Source organism: Felis catus, chromosome B4 (assembly GCF_018350175.1).
Source record: "Felis catus isolate Fca126 chromosome B4, F.catus_Fca126_mat1.0, whole genome shotgun sequence".
Taxonomy (NCBI): Eukaryota; Metazoa; Chordata; class Mammalia; order Carnivora; family Felidae; genus Felis; species Felis catus.
In genome coordinates this window covers 59,029,355-59,051,870 of record NC_058374.1, presented here as the reverse complement: position 1 = coordinate 59,051,870, position 22,516 = coordinate 59,029,355, and the positions used below count along the sequence as shown (strand labels likewise).

The window sequence follows — 22,516 nt, the reverse complement described above, 5'->3', positions numbered from 1 at the left end:
TATATACATTGTTATATATAACATTGGTTATATATACTGTTATATATACTGATATAACACTGCAGTAATAATGTGGAATTGGTAAAAGAACAGACAGATCAGTAGAACATAATAAAGAGCCTAGAAATAGACCCACAAAAATATAGTCAATTGATTTTTGACAAAGAACTGAAAGCAATACAATAAAGCAAAGCTAGTTTTTTTTAATAAAGTACAATATACACTCATGATAAAAACTCTCAATAAACTAGGTTTAGAGGAAACATACCTCAACATAATAAAGGGCATATATGCAAAACACACACCTAATATCTTACTCAGTGGTGAATAACTGAGAGTCTTTCCTTTAAGATCAGGAACAAGACAGGGATGTCCAATCTTACCACTTTGATTCAACACAGTACTGTAAGTCCTAGCCATAGCAATCAGACAAGAAAAATAAATAAAAGGCATCCAAATCAGTAAGGAAACACTAAAACTTTCACTATTTGCAGATGACATGATAGATACTATATATAGAAAATGTGAAAGACTCCACCACAAACACTACTTAAATGACAAATGTATTCAGTAAAGTCATAGAATACAAAATAAATATACAGAAATCTGTTGCATTTCTCTTCCCTAAATATAAAGTGGCAGAAAGAGAATTTAAGAAAATAATTCTATTCACAATTGCACCAAAAATAATAAAACATCTGGGTGTAAGCTTAACCAAGGATGCAAAGACTTGTGCTCTAAAAATAATTACAAAATTGATGACAGAAATTGATGATTACACAAATTGAAAGATATTCTATGCTCATGGATTGAAAGAAAAAATATTGTTAAAATGTCCATACTGTCCAAAGCAATCTACAGATTTAATGCAATCCCTATAAAAATATCAACCCATTTTTTACAGAACTAAAAAAAAATCATAACATTTGTACGGAAAGACTAACAACCCTAAACAGTGTCTTTCAAAGAGCAAAAGTTCTTAATTTTGATGAAGTCTCATTTATTAATTTTCTTTCTTTTATGAACTGTACTTTTGTTTTTTTGTGTATTGTGTGAGGAATGGACCAGAGTTTTAGTTTTTTATCAGTTATTCCGGAATCATTTGTTGAAAAGCCTTCCCTTTATCCACTGGATTTCCTTTACACATTTGTCAAAAATCAATTGACCACTTCAAGTAACCCACAAAAAACTATTAGAGCTAATAAACGATATCAGGCTGTAATTGTAGATTTATCTATTTCTCCTTGCAGTTATACCCATTTTGTTTCACATATTTTGAAAGTCTGTGCCGAATGTGCCTAAATGTTTAGGATTATGATATCCTGTTGATGAATTGATCCCTTTATCATTAAGAAATGCTTCTCTTTATTGGTGGGAATATTGTTTACTCTGATGTTAATTAGCCACTACAACTTTCTTTTGATTCACATTAGCAGACTATATTATTTTCCTTTACATTCAACTTATTTGTAGCTTTTATACCAAACCATATAGTTGGGTCTGTTTTATCTAATATAATAAGCTCTGCCTTTAATTGATGTGTTCATACCCTTTACATTCAATGTGACTTTTGAATCTATCATCTTGCTATTTATTTTCTATTTGTCTCATGTGTTCTTTATTGCATTGTCTCTCTGTCTAGTATTTTTGAGTTGAGTATTATTGTATGATTCCATTTCATCTGCTTTGTTAGCATATTAGCTATGACTAACTCTTTGCATTAGTTTAGTTGTTGCTTTAAGGTTTATGGTATACATCTTTATCAGTCTAACTTTTAGCATTAATATACTTCAAGCACATTGTAAGATCCTTACAAAACACACTTCTGTTTCTCTCCTGTCAGTCTTTGTGCTATTGTTATCATACATTTTACTTCCATATATATATTATAAACTCTAAAATGTATTATTAATATTTTTGCTTTAACCTCTTAATTAACTTTCAAAGAGATTAAATAATAAAAAAATATATTTGTATTTACAAAGGTAGTTACTACCATTTCTGGTTCTTTATTCTTTTTTGTAGGTTCAAGTTGTTATCAGATTTTATTTTACTCAAAGGATTTACTTTAACATACTTGTAGTTATATTGTCAGGTTGTTATTATTTTCTTCTTTTATATGTTAAAAAAAAGCATTTATTTTATCTTTGTTCCTAAAAGATATTTTCATTGGGTGAAAAATTCTAGGTTGACAACTTTTTTTTTTTCCTGTCAGTACTTTAAAGATGTTGCTCTGGTACTTCCTAGCTTACATGGTTTCAATGAGAAATCTGCTGTCATGTTCATTTTTGTTCCTCTGTATGTAACATATAATTTCCCCTCCCCCTATTTGGCTTTTGAGATTTTTCTCTTTAATTTGTCTTTAAGGAATTTTATTATGATTTTTTGGTATATTTTTATTTTTGTTAGAAGTTTTCTGAGGTACTTATATGTGTATATAGTTTTTATCAAATTTGGAAACATTTTGACATTTTTTTTCCAAATATTTTCCCCCACTCCATTTGTGACTCTAATTACATATATATTTGGATACTTGAAATAATTTTCAATGTATTTCATTTTGGAGAGTCTCTATTGCTATGTCATTGAGTTCACTAGGCTTTACTTCTGAAATGTCTAATCCGCTTTTAATCTCACCCCATATGTTTTTTATTTTAACATTATAGATTTCATCTCTAAAAAATCAATTTTTGTCTTTTTAATATGTTCTATGTCTTTACTTAATATGTTTAATTGTTCTTCTATATTTTTGAACATATAAGACATAACTAGAATTAATAACTTAATGCCTTTGTTGACTAATTCTATACCTGTGTCATTTCTGAATCAGTTTTGATTGATTATTTTATTTTTCTCCTCTTCATACCCTGTAATTTTTGGTTGCATGATAGACATTGTGTAATTTTCCTACTTAAGTGCTGGATATTTTTGTGTTCCTGTAATTATTTATTGAGCTTTGTTCTGGGACAGTTATTTGGAAATAGATGATCCTTTTGGACCATTCTTTCAAAGTTTAAGAGGCACCAGAGCGAGTTTAATCCAAGGTTAATTTTCTCCACTGTTAAGGCAAAATATTTATGAGTATTCTAATTCATTCCCCATGGATCATATAGTTTTCTATTTTGGCTATTGGGTTGGCATTACTCCTGCCCCTTTGAGAGTGTCAGACACTGTCCCTCTAATAATTTCTACTGGATCTTTATCCAGTATAGATAGTTTCTTTGTACACATGCTTAATCAGTATTCAACTGAATTCTTGACAGGGACTTTCTGCAGTTCTCAGAGTTCTCTCTGTACAGCTTTCTCCTTTCCTGTACAATGCCCTGGAAACTGTAACCACCTTGACTTCTCCAGATTCCTAGCTCTGTCTCCTTACTTCAGGGAGATTGCCAGACTCTGCCTGTATTTCCCTTCTCTATGCTGTGGCCAAGAAATGTTCTTCAAAGGAGTAAGCTGCAGCAATTATTGGGCTGACTTTGCTTATTTTCTTTTTCTTAACGTCATTGTCTTTGTTGTGTCAGGTCCTGTTGTTTCATATATTTTGTCCATTTTCAAAGTTGTTTAAATAGGAGAGCAAATACATATCCTTTTAGTCCTTCTTGGTCAGACATAGAAGTCAGAGTGAACTATTTTTAGAAATATTATGACAAGTAGATCTTCAGTGGAATGTGGAAACTAACACTTATTGAGAATTTATTATTTGGGGCTCTATGTTCAATTCATATTATATAAACCACAAGGTGAGATAAATACCATGAACTCAATTTATAGGTAAAAGAGAGACTAGAATAATTTATACAAAAGCATACAGCTAATAAATAACAGAGCTAATTTAAGTCTAGTTTTGTTTTCTTCTTGAAGACATTCTCACACTAGACAGTCCATATAGACCTCTGCTAATAAATTTTCACCCTTAAAAGTGTATTTACCAGCCTACCACCAAACAGTGTTCTATTGGAGCCTATAGGAAGAGACTTGGCTCACGGAACATGTATAATATATGGTTTTCCTAATTAAGTCCAATATCTCACATTGGTTCCTCAGAATGGGTGAACAGAAGACCATAATGCATCTCAATGTGACCAAATAATAATAGGTCAAAACCCATTTCCTACTAATGCCAGTTTAGCAGCATCTACATATTCAAAGGCTTGTTTGCATCATTTCTACATAGTGCTTAAAGTTGAGATTCATGTATTGGTATGCTAGAGAATTTTTACTCTATAGTCAATGTGCACATTTTGTTTTGTTTTGTTTTTTAGAATTCAAAAAGTAGCATGGTAAATACTTTAGCTACAATTTGAGGGGAAAATATATAGTATAACTTCCAAAATAATTCCTGGACCCAGTGTTTCTGGACTTTGATCAACTGGAATGTGTTCTATAAATGAATCTCCCTTATTATAATAACATTGTACTCTCACAGGGCAGACACAGGGTTTTGACCCTCTGAAGTGACCCATGAGAGAGGCTGAGCCACTGAGTAACCATGGGATATAGCAGTGTTATCTCTCTTGCACCTTAACCTTTCTTGTGGCATCTTTCTTCCCAGAAACCAATTCTTTATCATCATGTTGTGAAACATTACCAGTGTACCCTCAATCTTCCACACACCTTTCCACAAGTGAGGCATGCCTGGGAATCATATCTTCTCACTATTGGAATGGGAATCCTTATATTTAAATGTTGTTGTCATTTGCTTATCATGAAAAGATGAAAAACACTGAGATGGGCTGTTGATATCATGTGCCTATCAAATAAATTTCAGTAAATTCTTCATAGATAAACAATCCTTCTTGAATATTTAAATAAGTGAACAAATATATATTGTATTCCACTCATATTATACACTAACTTTTATACACTCTCTTTATATAGCTAAATGTATCTATACTGGTACTTAAAAACATGCCAATTGAGGTGGAAAGTTTTTGGACATAGAACTTCGGTCAATGTCCAAATATGAAAACATTCAGCATTAGAGTAAAGAAGAGAATTGGGAATTCATCTGTTAGGGGCTAATTGTCACTCAAAAACATTCCAGATTTATTAATGTAACTGTTTACGTAACTCAAGAACACATGTGCATTACATTTGTAAAATCCATGGCATGAGTAGACCCTGTGAAAGGACAGTGGCAGCAACCAGAGGTGCAATGAGATCAAAATTTCATTCTTTAAAATTGCAAACCCTTCAGACAGTTAGCATAAGGTCTTGCATAGAGAAAGTGCTAAATAAATGTTTGCTAGATTTGAATCAAATAAAGATTGATCATACACATGAATGCATTGTTTCTGGGAAAGTCATGTAGAACTTGACCACATGCCTATGGATTCTCCAGGTTGGCCGCTCCTCTGCTGGCTCCAACTATTACTATTATTACTATTACTGTCGTGTCCTGGGACATTGTACTTCTGGCCTTTAGAGTGAGGTTTTATAAAAATCAGCACATAAATTAAATGTCTGGTCAATAGCAGCCAATATGCATTGTCCAATACTTGAATTGTCCACATGATTAAATATATGACTTCAAACTTCTTTAGTACTCCTTCAGGACAGATTTAAAGAGTTCAAATTGAAGTCAAAACTTCAAATTTATTTTCAATTATATGTAATGTTATAAAAGCTCCCTTAGATGTGAGAAATGGAAAATAGTCTCTTACTATTTACCTTTTAGGAAAATGACCAGCAAGCAGAAAAGGAAATGTACTCACTAGGTGATATAAAAACCAATACTATGTGGTTACATGTATGGAGCAGACTTTTAAGCCAGTTACCAAGTCTAATTCAAGAACATGTGACAATGCACCTAGATTCCTAGATAGTCCCAGAAGGGAGACCCTGGACGTCTTACACCCAAGCAGGTAAGGACTGGAGGCATTGAGATTATGAAATTAAAATCATTAATTATGCTAGATGTTGTTCCATATCTACACAGTCATTCCTTCAATTCCTTCAGAGCTCTTTGTTCAAATGCCCCTTAGTAGAGACATCTTTATTCATCACAGTCTTATCTTATCTAGTTCCTCACTCTGTTATGTTTATTCTCTTTCTTCTTACTCTGTTTTATTTTTCTTATTAGCACTTATACCACCTAACATAATATATATTTACATTGACTTGTTAATTTCATTAACAGGGAATTTGGTTCATCCACTTCTGTGTTTCTAGCATTTATAACAGAAGCACATAATATATGCTCTATCAATCATTCACTCAATCTGCATTAATAAACACAATTGAACATATGGATAATTATTATCTATATACTACCTGCTCTGAACTAGGCATTAGGTAGACAGTAAAGAACTGGCTGTCTTCATGGAGTTTACTGTTTTGTGGGATGATCAGTGAAGCTAGAAGCTGAGATGTCAGTTTTCTCAATAATTTGTCTCTTTATACTCTTTACTCCCCGCTTCAAAACGTAGCATTACTGCCAAGGAAGTAGTGCTCTTCACAGGTTAACAGACCCTCAGGCAGTCTAAATAACTTTTCCTTTTGAACTTCAAAGCTGTCTTTGATGTTCATTATAGTGTCTGGAGAAAGCTAGCACATGGTAAGTTTTGCCCTCACATCTGTTTGGCTGACCTCATTGTTCTGTGCTCTCTCAGGCCAAAGGACACAAAAAGGACAATGACTGTATCTAAGGGATGAAATATTTACTTGACCCTTTCCTCTCAGAGAACACTCCATCCTGGCTCACCTAAATGTCTTGGGTCTGAGGTTAAGCTATTTCCATGACATGGTCTGGAAAATTTCTAAGCAGTTTCTCAGAAGGCAGAGGTGTCTCTTCCTCAACACCACTATTCTTTCCCTAGAAAACACATAGTACATATTATTCCACCTGGAAACAGGAAAACATTAGGCTTACCAGAATGTAATCAGGCTGTTGGTTGTTAAAGTAGAAGTTCAGTGCTACTGGGGCAGCATGGCACAACTGAGAAGAAAAGCAACTGAGAGGCCAGAGGTCATGTATTTGAGTCTATAATTTACTACTTGCCAGCTCTGTGACCTTGCTGAATAAATGCTGAGAATAATAGCAATATTTATCTGCTATGAAAATGTTGAGGGTTAAATAGGAGAATATATGTAAAATGTACTAAGCACTTGTTATATATCTCATTCAAAACTTTTGCTGTCATTAACATTAGAATAACAGCTCGGATTTCTTTCTTTTTTAATTTTTTTTTGGCAGGGAGAGCACAAGTGAGGGAGGGGCATAGAGGGGAACAGAGGATCTGAAGCAGACTCTGTGCTGTCAGCACAGAGCCCAGCATGGGGCTTGAATCCATGAACTGTGAGATCACAACCTGAGCTGAAGTCGGACACTCAACCGACTGAGCCACCCAGGCACCCCAATAGCTCAGACTTCTTAATATTAGATATTTAGGATAAAGCCTAGATATTAGATTACAGACTAACTCAAGCAGCATCTTTATTTAGATTTAAATTTCGGTATTAAAAATGAGAGATTTGTGTTGCATCTTCCACTGTTATCGTCAGTACATGTCTGTGGCTATTCCTTGCATATGAATACCAGCTTCACGTTTGTACATTGACATATGCATCAATGAATTGATTAGTTGACCAATTGATAGAGGTTTATATTCTGACTTTCCCAATGAAGTAAAAAAATTCTCATGAGCTTTCTTGCATCTGCCATCTCCATACTTCTCCACAGTCCAGACCTCACAATATGTCCTTCCTGCTTCCTAGAGCTGTGGACACAGGGACCACAAATTCCTCCACATTTATACATATTAATAAAATTAAAAGAGAACCACTGATTGAAATCTCCTAAACTTTAAAGTTTATCATTTTCTGACTTGAAGTAATCAGTGTCACTTTCTTATTATTTACTGACTGAGTGACCAATGTTCCAGAGAGAAAAATTTATACTTAGCCCTTAGGTATAATTAGAAGCCTGCCCCCTGTCCGAACTGCAGCTCTAACAATAAGCTAATAAGCCACTTTCATAGAAAGATTGAGCTTCTGGGTCTATTGCCTTTTGATGTGCCCTGGGGAGTGGTAGCTGTTTAGGAATTATTTCTCTGTTGGTTATAGTCCTCTGGGGCCTACTAGCATAGGTACCAGTGGCCGTCAGACCCAAGCAATGTAGCGCAGAAGCCATAAAAATCAAGGCACCAGAGAAGGCTATAAACTTCCTTCTGGAAGACACAGGCAAAGTGGAGCAAGGCAGAGAGAGTGTGCAAAGATGCATCCACCGGCTTGGATGTGCCAAAACAGAAGCCTGCCCCTCAGGCCAAAGTGCCTGGATGCAAATAGGCCTCTTTCTCAGGAAGACCAGGGTGTGTTTCAGCCTGCTATGTCTGCAGTGCCCTGGGAGTGATATTCTGCCAAGAAGTGAATCTCTGATTGCTATAGTCCTGTGGGACACAGGAATGCAAGCTTACCTTGGTCTCCAGGGCCAGCCAATCAGAGGGTGTTCCCTGGATGGCAGCTGCAAAACTGGGTCTCCAGATGTAGGTAGAAGCTCCCCTTCGAGAGGTACTGACACTCTTGTGTGCAGCGGCAGGAGAATGCAAAAAAGGTGAGTACTGTTTGGAAAGAGGCAGAGGGGAAGTACAACAATGGTTCCCACTGAAAACAGAAAAGAAAAAGAAGAAAAGAAAAGGAAAAGAAAAGAAGAAAAAAATAATGGAAAAAAAAAAGAAGGGGAAAAGAAGATAGTACCTACTGGTTTTAGCAAGGCAGAGCATGAGCAGGAAGACGTCACCTACCAGCCTCTGTCCCTGAAGAGTATCTCAGCAGGCTGTTGCACCTCAGACCAGTGCTTCAAAATTAGGAAATGAGACTCTTTCACACAAAGTCTAGGTGAACTCTTTTCAAAGGCTGTTTCTGCACTGGGCCCTGGGGCAGGTAAATCTGTGGGTGAGCCCTTTAAAAGCTGTTCCATAGCTCACCACAGCCACGTGGGTCTCATGGGCACAAGCCCCAATGGTCTTCAAGCCAGGTGTTTTGGGGATTTGTCTCTCAGGTGGAGCCTCAAAAGTTGGAGTGCCTCATGTGGGGTATGAACCCTTCACTCCTCAGGTAGAAGCTCCTGGTTTTGAGTCTGTTCCCAAATGTGGGTTGCCACACCAGTGTTGGGGCTTATGGCAAGAATGTGTCTCAGCCTTTCCTTTCTGCTTTGAATGTGAAGGGGTCTCTCTCCCTTAGTTTTTTTAGGGTTTATTTTCAGAGGAAATTGTTCCATATATAGCTACAAATTTGGTGTGTGCATATGTGCATAGAAAGAGGTGAGTTTATGATCATCTCACATCACCATTTTGAACTGGACCCCCTATTTATTTTTTTACATCAATTATTTTGTGTTAAAAGTAAATCATCAAAAAGTAAATTGTAGCAATTGTAAATGGGATCAATTCCTTGATTTCTTTTTCTGTTGCTTCATTTTTGGTGTCTAGGAATGTGACTTTGCTGAATTCACGGATCCGTTCTAGCAGTTTTTTGGTGGAATCTTTTGGGTTTTCCATATAAAGTATCATGTCATCTGTGAAGAGTGAAAGTTTGACCTCCTCCTGGCTGATTTGGATGCCTTTTATTCCTTTGTGTTGTCTGACTGCTGAGGCTAAGACTTCCAATATTATATTGAATAACAGTGGCGAGATTGGACATCCCTGTCTTGTTCCTGACTTTAGCAGGAAAGCTCTCAGGTTTTCTCCATTCAGGATGTTAATGGTGGGTCTTTCATATATGGCTTTTATGATCTTGAGGTATGATCCTTCCATCCCTACTTTTTTGAGAGTTTTTATCAAGAAAGGATGCTGTATTTTGTCAAATGAGAGGATCATGTGGTTCTTGACCTTTCTTTTATTGATGTGATGTATCACATTGATTATTTTGCAGGTATTGAACCAGCCCTGCCTCCCAAGTATAAATCTCCCTTGGTCGTGGTGAATAATTCTTTTAATGTATTATTGAATCCAGTTGGCTCATATCTTGTTGAAGATTTTTGCCTCTGTGTTCATTAGGGAAATTAGTCTGTAGTTCTCCTTTTTAGTGGGATCTTTGTCTGGTTTTGGAATCAAGGTAATGCTGGCTTCATAGAAAGAGTTTGGAAGTTTTCCTTCCATTTCTATTTTTTGGAACAGCTTCAAAAGAATAAGTGTTAACTCTTCCTTAAATGTTAGATAAAATTCCCCTGGAAAGCTATCCATCCAGCCCTGGACTCTTGTTTTTGGGGATATTTTTGATTACTAATTCAATTTCTTTACTGGTTATTGGTCTGTCCAAATTTTCTATTTCTTCTTGTTTCAGTTTTGGCAGTTTATATGTTTCTAGGAATTTGTCCATTTCTTCCAGATTGCCCATTTATTGGCATATAATTGCTCATAATATTCTCTTATTATTCTTTATATTTCTGCAGTGTTGGTTGTAATCTTTCCTCTTTCATTCTTGATTTTATTTATGAGTCCTTTCCTTTTTCTTTTTGAACATACTGGCAAGGGGTTTATCAATTTTGTCAATTCTTTCAAAGAACCAGCTCCTGCTTTCATTGATTTGTTCTACTGCGTTTTTGTTTGTTTGTTTATTTGTTTGGGTTTTTTTTATTTGTTTGTTTCAATAGCATTGATTTCTGTTCTAATCTTTGTTATTTTCTGTCTTCTGCTGGTCTTGGGTTTTATTTGCCATTCTTTTTCCAGCTCTTTAAGGTGTAAAGTTAGGTTGTGTATATGAGACTTTCTTCTTTAAGAAGGCCTAGATTGCTATATACTTCCCTCTTATGACTCCCTTTGCTGCATCCCAGAGGTTTTAGGCTGTGGTGTTATCATTTTCAATGATTTCCATGTACTTTTTAAATTCCTCTTTAACTTCTTGGTTAGCCCATTCGTTCTTTAGTAGGATGTTCTTTAGTCTCCAAGTATCTGTTATCTTTCCAAATTTTTTCTTGTGATTGATTTCGAGTTTCATAGTGTTGTGGTCTAAAATTATGCACAGTATGATCTCGATCTTTTGGTACTTGCTGAGGGCTGATTTGTGTCCCAGTATGTGATCTACTCTGGAGAATGTTCTATGTGCACTCGAGAAGAATGTGTATTCTGTTGGTTTTAGGATAAAATATGGTCCTGTACATATCTGTTAAGTCTATCTGGTCCAGTGAGCCATTCAAAGCCATTGTTTACTTGTTGATTTTCTGTTTAGATGATCTTTCCATTGCTGTAAGTAGGGTGTTGAAGCCCCTTAATATTGTGGCATTATTATCAATGAGTTTCTTTATATTTGTGATTAATTGATTTATATATTTGAGTTATTTTACATTTGGAGCATAATTGTTTACAATTATTAGATCTTTTTGGTGGGTAGACCCCTTAATTATGATATACTGCCTTTTTTATCTCTTGTTACAGTCTTTATTATCAAATCTAGATTATCTGGTATAGGTATGGCTACTCCAGCTTTCTTTTGGCAACTGTTAGCATGATAGATGATTCTCCATCCCCTTACTTTCTATCTGAATGTGTCTTTAGATCTAAAATGGGTCTGTTGTAAATAGCATATAGATGTGTCTTTTTTTTTTTTTTCTTATCCATTCTTTTACCCTACGTCTTTTGATTGGGGCATTTAGTCCATTGACGTTTAGAGTTAGTACTGAAAGATATGAATTCATTGCCATTATGTTGGTGGTGTTCTCTGGTCCTTTCTAGTTTTTGTTGCTTTTGGTCTTTTTTTTTTTTTCTTTTCGTCTTTTCTCCCCTCAGAGAGTCCCTCTTAAAATTCCTTGCAGGGCTGGTTTAGTGGTCACAAATTCCTTTAGCTTTTGTTTGTCTGGGAAACTTTTTATCTCTTCTTCTATTTTGAATGACAGCCTTGCTGGATAAAGAATTCTTGGCTGCATATTTTTCCATTTACCATATTGAATATATCCTGCCACTCCTTTTTGGCCTGCCAAGTTTTTGTGGATATGTCTGCTGTGAACCTGATTTGTCTTCCCTTGTAGGTTAAGGCCTTATGTTCCTTTGCTGCTTTCATGATTCTTTCCTTGCCTGAGTATTTTGTGAATTTGACTATGATGTGCCTTGTTGATGGTTGGTTTCTTTTGAATCTAATGGGAGTTCTCTGTGCTTCCTGGATTTTGATGTCTGTGTCTTTCCCCAGGTTAGGAAAATTTTCCACTATGATTTTCTCACAAAAACCTTCTACCCCTTTTTCTCTTTCTTCATCTTCTGGGACCCCTATGATTCTGATTCTGATGTTATTACTTTTTTATAAGTCACTAAGTTCTCTAATTCTTATATCGTGCTCTTTTGCCTTAGTCTCCTTTTTTTTTTTTTTCTGCTTCATTATTCTCCATAAGTTTGTCCTCTATATCACTGATTTGCTGCTTTGCTTCACCCATCCTCGCCACCATGGCATTCTTTCGAGATTGCAGCTCAGTTATAGCATTTTAAATTTCTTCCTGACTAGCTTTTACTTCTTTTATCTCAGAAGAAGGGATTCTAACCTATTTTCAACCCCAGATAGTATTCTTATTATCATGATTCTAAATTCTGGTTCAGACATATTGCTTGTATCTGTGTTGATTAATTCCCTGGCTTTCATTTCTTCCTGTTCATTCTTTTGGGGTGAATTACTTTGTTTTGTCATTTTGAAGGAAGAAAAGAAATTAAGTAAATAAATAAATACATAATTAAAAACATTAAAAAAATCAAATAAAAGATGCTAGATCCTAGGTGTGTTTTGGTCTGGTTGTTGATCTCTATTCTTGATAGAACAGGAAAAAAAGGGAAAGAAAAGAAAAGAAAAGAAAAGAAAAGAAAGAGAAACAAAGGAAATCGTTTAAAAATTTGAAAAAAATGAATACAATAAAATAGAATAAAATGAAATGATGAACGTAGAATAGAATTTTTAAAAATTACAAAAAAGTGAAAAATATAGTAGAAAAAATTAAAGAAAAATCTTTTTTATAAAAACAAAAAATAAAAATAATTTTTCCCATTCTGTATTCAAGAATAAGAAAAGAAAAAGGGAAAAAAATAAATAGATGCACCAGCGAACAGAATGAAATAAGATTGAAATTACATCCAGTTTCCCCTAGAAGTCAAACTATGAAGCACTTTATAATCCATAAACTAAGCTGGCGGAGAGAATTGTGTTCCTCAAGAGCAGCGTTGGTCCAGTTGTGCGGGGTTTAGTGTAACGGCCCCATTCTCCACTAGATGGCGCTGCTTAATTTACTCGGGGGATTGTTGTGGTGTTTGTAGGCGTGTATGTGCATGCGCCGGAGGGGCGAAAATGGCATCACCCAGCTACCCGGCTCTAGTTTCAGAACTCTGTGCTCTTCCTGACCCGCAATCAAGCACCCTTCCTTTGTCTCTGGCTTCCGTCCACTCCCACTTCTACAGTCTGTGACCAAGTCTTCAGACTACCAGGTGGCAGCTCCCTCTCGAATTTTACCTCAAATGGAGCTGTTTTCCAACCCCTCACTTCCGAGGGGCTGCACTTTGACCTGCTCAAACCCTCTGGGCGAGGGTCTCCCTGAGCAATGGCGGGAGTGCCGGCCACCCCGGGAACATTCGCTCCACCGTCCTGCTGTCGCTGTCCAGAGACTGCGGCAGGTGCCCACCCACCCCAGAAAAAGTTCGCGTGATGGCGTAGCAGCAGCCTTTCAGGGATTATGGTAAATCTCGTGATTTTTCTTTTGGATATGCATGCAGGAGTAGAATTACTGGTTTATAATTTATATACCTTTACCTTTACTAAAAATGTCAAATTGCATTTAAAAGTGGTTATACCAATTTAGACTCTCAGAAATAGTATACAAGGAACCTAATACAAACCTTAATACTCAGTGGGAACTCCAAAAATATTTATTGTGCTGAACTGAGGACTAATATGTTTAAGTGTTAATAATCTAAGTTACTTACCATAATATGGATTACTTTATTAGATCTTTTTTTATATATTTTTATTTTATGTTCCATATATATATATATATATATATATATATATATATATGTATAAAGAGAGAGTGTGTGCGAGCAAGATGGGGACAAGGGCAGAGGGTGAGAGAGAATATCTCAAGAAGCATGCTCCATGCTCAGTGGGGAGCCCAACACAGGGTTTGATCCCAGGACCCTGGGATCATTACCTGAGCTGAAACCAAGAGTTGGTTGCTCAACCAACTGAGCCACCTTGGTGCCCCTAACAGATCTTTTATTGAGATAGATTTGATAGGGATGGGGGAAAAAAATAACAAGGGTCTTTGGTACCTTACAGAATGGGAAGATTAGGGTTACTGAGTTGGTATAGAGGGACAAAAAGCCAGAGAATAGAAATAAGCCTCTTGTTTGATGATTTTTCATAGGGCCAGCTTTATTTCCTACCTTTCTTCATGACGCATCTAATCTAACTCAGCTTTTGGTCCAAACATACAGTTTTAAAAATTTTATACGTAATTGCTTCCTACAAATATTTTTGTGCATCTGTTTTAATTAGAGAGATAGAGAGAGAGAAGAGCTAATTATCTTCCTCTTAATAACAGCACTTCATATGCTTGGGAACCATGTGTGAAAAAACGCTCCCTTTTCTAAGCTAAGCAAGAGCAGTTGCTTTTCCCATCTGATGTATTTTTCAATAATTGAACATGTTTATCATTTTCCTTTGGGATTGCTTCCAAACCCCCCTCTTCTTTACAGTGTGAGGCTCCAGACTGTCTCCATTATTCTAATGTGAGCCTTGCTCCACTCCAAATATAGGACTTAGAAGGAAAACCCAATTTTGCTTTTATATTCATTTCATTACAATGTGAACAGAATGTAAGGTTTGTGATTTATCTTTAGATAATTTTAATAAGCATCTGTAGGTGTGATTTTGCCATGCTGGGACAATAAATAACAAATTAAATTGGTAAAAGCCTTCCTTTCTAAGATACAAAAATAAAACAATGTGATTTAAAAGACCCATAAAAAATACTGAGAAATTTTAAATGGTATATGAAATAGAAGAATACAGAGTAGCAAACCTCAAGATTAAGAAATTACTAAGTATAACATCTAATTAGATTTTTCTTTTTTTCCTGTACAAACAAGTTCCCCACTTTACATAAGGATAGTTAATATTAATAGGAATGAATGAGATTTGGAATACTGTTTCAAGCCATTGGAAAATAAGAAAACTAGAGTAATATTTATTAAATGCATTTATCATAGTCTTTTCTGTTTCTTTCCTAAGTTATTTCACAAAGGAAACATTTCAAAAATGTGTAAGACTTAAACTGAAATAATTATAATTATAAATTATAGTAACAGTTTCCTGAATAGGAAAAACATTAACGTATTTTTTCTAGCTTTGTTGAAATATAATTGACATATAACATTGTATAAATAATGTTAACATATTTTAGATTGGTATTTCTTCCTTTTGGAGGTATTAACAGCTTAGGAAGCAAAATAAAAATGCTTTGTCTATAGTTTAAAGAAATATTTATATTATCACAAGAAAGACAGAAGTCTTTTATCCAAAGTTTCCCAACGTTTGGATCTCACTTAAATTAAGATGTAAAATCCTAGAAAGAGAAGTTGTGTTATAATTAATGCCTATGTTAGATGAATTCATTCTAGTTTTTGAAGATCAAGGTGCAGAGAGATTCCTTGTCCACAGCGAGGATGTTACACATGCACAAAGAATATCAGGCCTATGCCCTTCCCTAAATTGAAGCCTAGGGTAGAGAGTCTAGACAGTTAATTTTGGATTAATGAAATCTATTTGTGGAAATAATGATCAACATAATGACCATAATAAGGGCTAAGAAAATAATCCCTCTTTCTTTTCTTTTTTTTTTTTTTTTATCTTTTGAAAACCAGCAGCATAAGTGACCTGTGGACCTCCACTACTTAGAGGAGGTATGTTTAATCCTGATGTTCATTTATAAAGCATTTAGCTTAAAAGGCAAAGAATTATTCCTAGGTAATTGTTTCTTAGAGCAGATTTATTGTGACTAGAACATTTGTGTTTATGTGTGTGTGTTTGGGAGTGTTGTTTTCCTGGGCACATACAGAAGACAGATTGTTGACAGTAAATGTTTAGTCAAGGGTGAGAATACTTTTGTTTTAGTTACAGATCCTTTCTACCAGCCAGATGATATTTTCTCCTTTAATCAGTGCCACAGAAGCTTTTGTGCATTATAGGAATGCTGCTAAATATGATGAAACAGCCACATCTTTTAATTTAGTCCCAGTAGGAGAATAAGCTATTCTTCTTTTACTAGGCGACAGACGGAGACTTTTTATGTTACCTAAGGCTCAGCTGTGCGAAGCCTTTGAGAGATGGTGCTATCATGTTGGACTTCTTGAATCATTTACCAGAAGCAAATGGCTGTCTCTATTTTCTCCAAAGCATTCCTTTTGAATTGGAAGGCTTTTTGGAAATGAACCTATACAGGCAACATGTACACTTTTAGGACATTGTTCCACCGTCTAATTCTTAATAGGTGTGATAAGACAAAAATAATTAACATATGAGGAAGGTTGTGGTTTGGCCTGCTCAATTCCCTATCTTTCCCTGAATATAGAGGAAGTTTCCACCAATTCCAGGCAATTCTTTAGGCTTTTATGATGCAAAATTGATGGAATGAGGATTAGACCGGAAGGCCCAAACCAAAGCAGATGGATTTTTTACAGAAAAGAAGAGCCCAGAAGAGAACTGGTGTCTAGTGGTCTGTAGCAAGGCACATCTTTTGCTAGGGGGCTCTGTGAAGAAATTACATAAAGAAATAAATTATATAAAGAAAGAAATCTGGATGACAGAATGATGTGGAAGCATAAGCAATTTCTAGGGAAGGAAAGAAAGTGGCTTCCAGGGCCTTGGGGCATAATAAAATAGGAAAAGAAAGGATTTTAATAAGTTTTGTTGTTTATGTAATGTTTCCTCTTTAAAGATGTTGAAATATGCATATAAACATTGGATGTCCTGTCTGGATTACATATCTCTGAATTTAACAGCCCTCTGGGACTGAGCCAAGTGACCAGGGTTTCCTTAGGATTATATCAGTATGATTGTTACAAGCTTTTGTAATGGGTTCTTTGTTTTGGTGCTTACTGTCTCAGACACACTTTAATACATTGGAAAATTTCCAATGATGAGACATGTCTGTGGGTAAATGAATATCTTTGAGCTGATAAGACTTATTTATCTACAAGGCCACTTTAGACATCCATGAAGTATTCTTTGTGTCACCTAAGCAGTGTATCTGCTGACAATGCCGTATCATACAATGAGATTTGTGATATGTTAGAGATAAGAGATGGTGAATGAGGATGATGGAGTACAACATCTTAACAGCCTGAAGGTGAACTGGAAAAAAATCAAAATCAAAGTTCAAGAGATGTATTTGCCAGTAAGAGTCTAAAGAAAACTTGTCAGGGCAGGTAGAAGTAAGTAAATCTACAAGGGAGTTATCAAGTCACTTAAGTCTTCATTTTGTGCAAAATATTCCAGTTGAGTGGAACTGTAACTGACCACTTGCTGAATGTTCTCTTGAATCTCTGAAGTTTTTCTGGGACTTTGACTTTACTAATAAAAGATTTTCAAAGGGAAATCTAAGCATCCCTCAAGAATGATTTCCGTTTCTAAACATACATGTCAGATTCTATATGATATAATCAATTATATTTAAAATCTTCTGTTCTGCCCACTTCCAGTAGGATTTGCAGGGTGCTACCGGTAAGCCTGACTCTACCCAAAAGAAACACAATGGGCCTAGTCACATTTGCTCACCTCCTTGCTATTTTGCTCATTGTATATAATCTACTTACACCTATTTTTGTGTACAAATAGACTGGGCTGTCAGTCACAAAAAGATGCCTTACATGGAGAACCATGATTTCAATTTCAGATGAGGTCTACATCATCCTCTTGCTGTGACAAAGAGTTTAGAAAAAGAATGATGGAGATACTTTTTCTTGAACGTTCTGAGAGCACATTTACACCACTCCCTTGTAGATACTTTAGTGCTTTAAGTAACCCTATGAGTGTGTGTGTGTGTGTGCATTTTTATACATATATATATATATTCAGGTAAGTAATTCAAGTTGCTCTAATAAACAAACCCCCAACCTCACTAGTTTCACACAGTAAGTGCTTACTCTGGTTTATACAAAGTCCAAAGTGAATAGTCCTATCTAGCAGGAGGTCTTCCTTGAGGTCATTCAGAGACTCAAACACCTTCTAGTCTGTGGCTCTACAGTCCTCTGGGGGCCCAGAGTCCTCTTCTAAATTCTCTGTATTCACTCAGCAGTCAGGAAAGAGAGAGCATAGAGTGTAACTTGGAAGGCTTATATGCACCAGAGCTGAAGGTGGTATCCATCACTCCTCCCCTTTCCTAATAGCCAGCATCATCTGGCTACATTAGAGTATAAGAGAAGCTGGGAAATACAGTCTAGCTCTTTGGACAGAAGGAGAGGGACTTGTTGAAACACTAGGCAGTCTCTGGCATAGTGTTATTGTTCCCACTTTACTGATGGGGAAACAGACATAATGGGGTTAAGTAATATACCAAACTCACCTAGCTAACAAGTGGTGAGCCAGAATCTGAACCCAGGAATCTGACTCCAGAACAGTCTTTTAAACTATGGTACATACAGGGCTCCCTCCCAGATAATTAATGCAAAGTACTTCCCATTATTTCAAATGAGTAAAATGAGGTAGAGGAATATAACATGCCTCCTCCTAGTTCATAAATTACAATACATACAGGATTGTTTGCTTACTCTGTGGAATCACAGTCCCATTTAGGATGAGTGCATGACCTTCTGATTTCAGTGACTTTCTTTCTGAGTATCTTTGGGGAAGGGGGGCATGCATGTGTTCCAAACTCAATGAGTATTTTGGAGGTGAGCCAACTCATACTCTATCACTTGAGACCCTTGTTTAAAACAGCAAGCCACTAAGGAAGCCAGTGATTAGAATTAGGAATCTTGGGGTCAAACAGACAGGCAGTATGGCATGGGGTTAAGAGGCAGCATCTGGAATCAGAGCTCCCAAATCAATAAAACCCAATGCTGTCTCTATGATGTACTGGCTGTGTGACTTAAGTTACTTAATCTCTCTGTGCTATAGCTCATTCATTTGTAAAATGTTGAAAATGATCATATCTACCTCATAGGTTGTTATGAGGATTAAATCAGTACATGTTAAGTGCTTAGTATCTGGCATAAGCAATCAGAAGAAGTTGGTTATTACTGTTGTTATTGTTATTTACTTGCACCCAATCAAGCTAAAGATATGACACACAGTTTTGCTGACATATAAAAAATCCTGCATTTCAGTAAATGTCAACTTCATCTGTTAACTCATGCTGTTGGACCCTAGCCTCCTTCCTCCTCAGACTTTAATCCATTGGTAAGTTCTGTGTGCTCTACCTCAAAAGTATTTATTATACTAATTCTGTCCATCTTCCCTGCTCCACCCTTGTTCAGACCCCTATCATCTCTCGCCTAGACCATTGCAAAACCCTTCTAAAATGTTCCCTACTTCTTGGGCCCCTACAATCCAGTCTTCACACAGAAGTCAGAGAGATCTTTAGAAAATATAAATGAGACCATGTAATTCCCCCAATTAAACCCACTGATTCCCACCTCATTTAAATAAAATCTCAAGTCCTTCCCTTGGTCTTTGTCTTAGAAAGTCCTAAATTGTCCAAGATAGTCTTAGCTTATACTGTTGTTCTAAGATTATTATTAGTAACACCTCCTTTCATTCTCCAAAGTGTCCTGACCTAGTTGATAAATTATATAATTACCGTGCTTATGGGATCTGGAGCATCCTTCCCCTAAGTAAATATTATAAATACTACATGGTAATAAACCTTTTCTGGAGGTGGGAGTCTCACCTCCTAAATTAATCAAAGTCCATAAGCCTTAAATACAATGCTTGAGGCAGTTTGAGTGTAATACTGAAGTTCGAATTTAGTTTGACTGGTTTTAGCCATATTTCAAAAGAAACAGTGAGTTACTCATATGTGAGCAATTCTGCCCCTGAGCCCTGCCTTCTTCATGGAGGGATTCAGCCAGCTCTCCAGCACAGCCTGAGTCAACAGGCTACGGTCCAGGCTGCACTGTGGCTATTACATGTAGGCTCATTGGTGGACTGTGGACCCTCACTCAGTCTAGTCTCTTGGAGAATTTTCAGCCCTCCCTTATAGCAATACTTTCTCCCTCTTTGCTTGTACCCCACTTGGAGTGGTGAGAAGCTTTACCCTTTGAATCCCTTTTTTGCCTGGGGAATATCCCTTTTCTCATCCCCTGAGGGTTGGGAAAACAGAAAGTGGCATTTAACCTCCCTTGTCTAATACCTACCTGTGCCTAGTAAGGCTGTGTGCTCTGTGTAAGGTCCATCCACTGAGAGAAACAAGAACCTATTTCTAGTCCTTATCAGACTTTTGTGATTTGGCCTATGTCTACCTCTTTGACTTCATCACCTTTTATTCTTCCCCTCTGTTAGCTGTACTGCCTGCCTGTTCTTTTTGGAATATTTTAAGCCTTATCCTGCCTTAAGGCCTTTGCACCACAGTTCCTTTTACGTGGAATGCTGTTTCCTGATCTGGTTGGCTCAGCTAAATGCCACATCTCTGGGAGGCCTTCCTTAATGACACAAAGTAAAGTAACTTTCGCAATCACTTTCTCTTTCATAATCCTGTTCTATTTCCTTTATAATACTTCATTATCTAATGTTACTTTGCTGGTTTAATTGCTAATTTTCTTTCTTTCAAAAATAATTATAATAAATAATAATAATAATAATAATAGTTACTAGACTTGTCATGAGCCTAACATTTTTCTAAATGCTTTACATTGATTAATTTTTACAAAATCTTTACAGTTATCTTATGAAATAGGTATTATTATTATGGACAAAGAAACTGAGTTTAGAGAAATGATGAAATTTACCTAGTGTCACAGAGAAGAAGCCAGGATTCAAGCCTAGATAGTGTGGCTGCAGTGTCTAATCTGAACCACTAGGTAAGGCCACCTCCCACCAAAGTCCTCCCCGGAGGACAGAACTTGCCTGTCCTGTGTGTTGCTGTATCTACCCCCACCCTTCTACCTACTGATACTGTGATGTATTAAGTAAACTTTGGTCTTTGTCCTTCTGGCACAGAGCTCCTGAAACCATTGGAATTTCCTAAGTGATGAGAGCAATAAGGCGTCTTTTGTTATGTCAGTGTGTGGCTTTAGAAAGCTATTAAGGATGGTTGCCTGAGAAACCAATCATGTGATTAAAGGGTTGGAACTTTCAGTCCCACCTTCTTCACTTCTGGGGGAGAAAGGGACTGTAGATTGAGTTTAATCATTAGTGGCCAGTGATTTAGTCAATCATGACTATAGAATGAAGCCTTCACAAAAACCCGAGAGTATAGGGTTCAGAGAGCTTCTGGTTTGGTAAATGTGTGGTAATAGGGGGAGAGTAGCACACTCGGAGAGGGCATGCAAGCTCTGTACCCTTTCCAACAACCTTGCCCTATACATCAGTTCCATCTGACTATTCATGAGTTATATCCTTTTATAATAAACCAGTAGGTAATCTAGTAGGTAAAATGTTTCCCTAAGTCCTTGAGCCACTCTAGCACATTATTTGAACTCAAAGAGGGGGTCTTTGGGATCTCTATTCTTTTTAACATTTATTTATTTTTGAGAGACAGAGACAGAGTGTGAGCAGGGAAAGGGCAGAGAGAGAGGGAGACACAGAATCCAAAACAGGCTCCAGGCTCTGAGCTGTCAGCATAGAGCCCGACATGGGGCTCAAACCCATGAGATCATGACCTGAGCCAAAGTCAGACACTTAACTGACTGACCCACCCAGGTGCCCCAGGGGACTTCTATTCTATAGTTGGTTGGTTAGAAGTCTAGATGAGAATCTGAGTTTTAAATTGACATCTGAAGTGGGGGCAGGTGGAGGGCAGTCTTATAGGACTGAACACTAACCACTAACCAGGGGAGTCTGATACTATCTCCAGTTGATAGTGTCAGAATTGAGTTGAATTGTAGACACCTAGCTGATGTCCAAGAATTGCTTGTTGGTGGGGGAAACCTCCCACAAACACACACCAGAATTGGTGATCAGAACACCTTTAAACTCATACAGGACTTGGCTCAGTTAATGCTTGAACTTTGAGTGAATAAATGTTGTTATAAAACCATGACTCTGTTTTATTTTTTATAAACAGAGAAGAAAATCACTCACCTACCTAAGAGAAAGGCTGGGCCTAATCTCATTTCAAGATGAACTGGAGGAAGGGGCTCAGCCAGAACTGCCCTAGAAACTGGATGGAAAATGCTGTTACCCCATGGCAGATCCTACATAGAATCTTGAGAAATTTTTAAGGGTGGCTTTCCATGGGGTTTCTGAGTTAGTCATAAAATAGGCAACCTGGCACCAGATTAGTAATTATAAAGGGAGCATAATGTAGACAGAAACAATGCATAGAGTGAACTAACAAATACATAAAGTGAACCTTCCCCATGAACAGGGGCGGGGAGAGAAAATTAAGCTGTCT

At 36.6% G+C, this 22,516-nt stretch overlaps 1 protein-coding gene across 22 annotated transcripts in view; it reads left to right on the top strand.

Moving 5' to 3' along the window:
• LMNTD1 (lamin tail domain containing 1) overlaps positions 1-22,516 on the top strand; it is a 533,991-nt gene that overhangs the window by 202,736 nt on the left and 308,739 nt on the right. For 3 of the 22 annotated variants that reach the window (XM_045061575.1, XM_045061569.1, XM_045061566.1), the window contains exon 4: positions 15,831-15,866. The exons of 15 other annotated variants lie outside the window; for them this stretch is intronic. The gene's annotated coding sequence lies outside the window, so the exon portion shown is untranslated. Of the gene's footprint in view, positions 1-13,061; positions 13,643-15,827; positions 15,867-22,516 lie in introns of those variants that run through there. 4 more of the 22 variants (XM_023256867.2, XM_023256861.2, XM_045061563.1 and 1 more) reach the window with 2 other exon arrangements.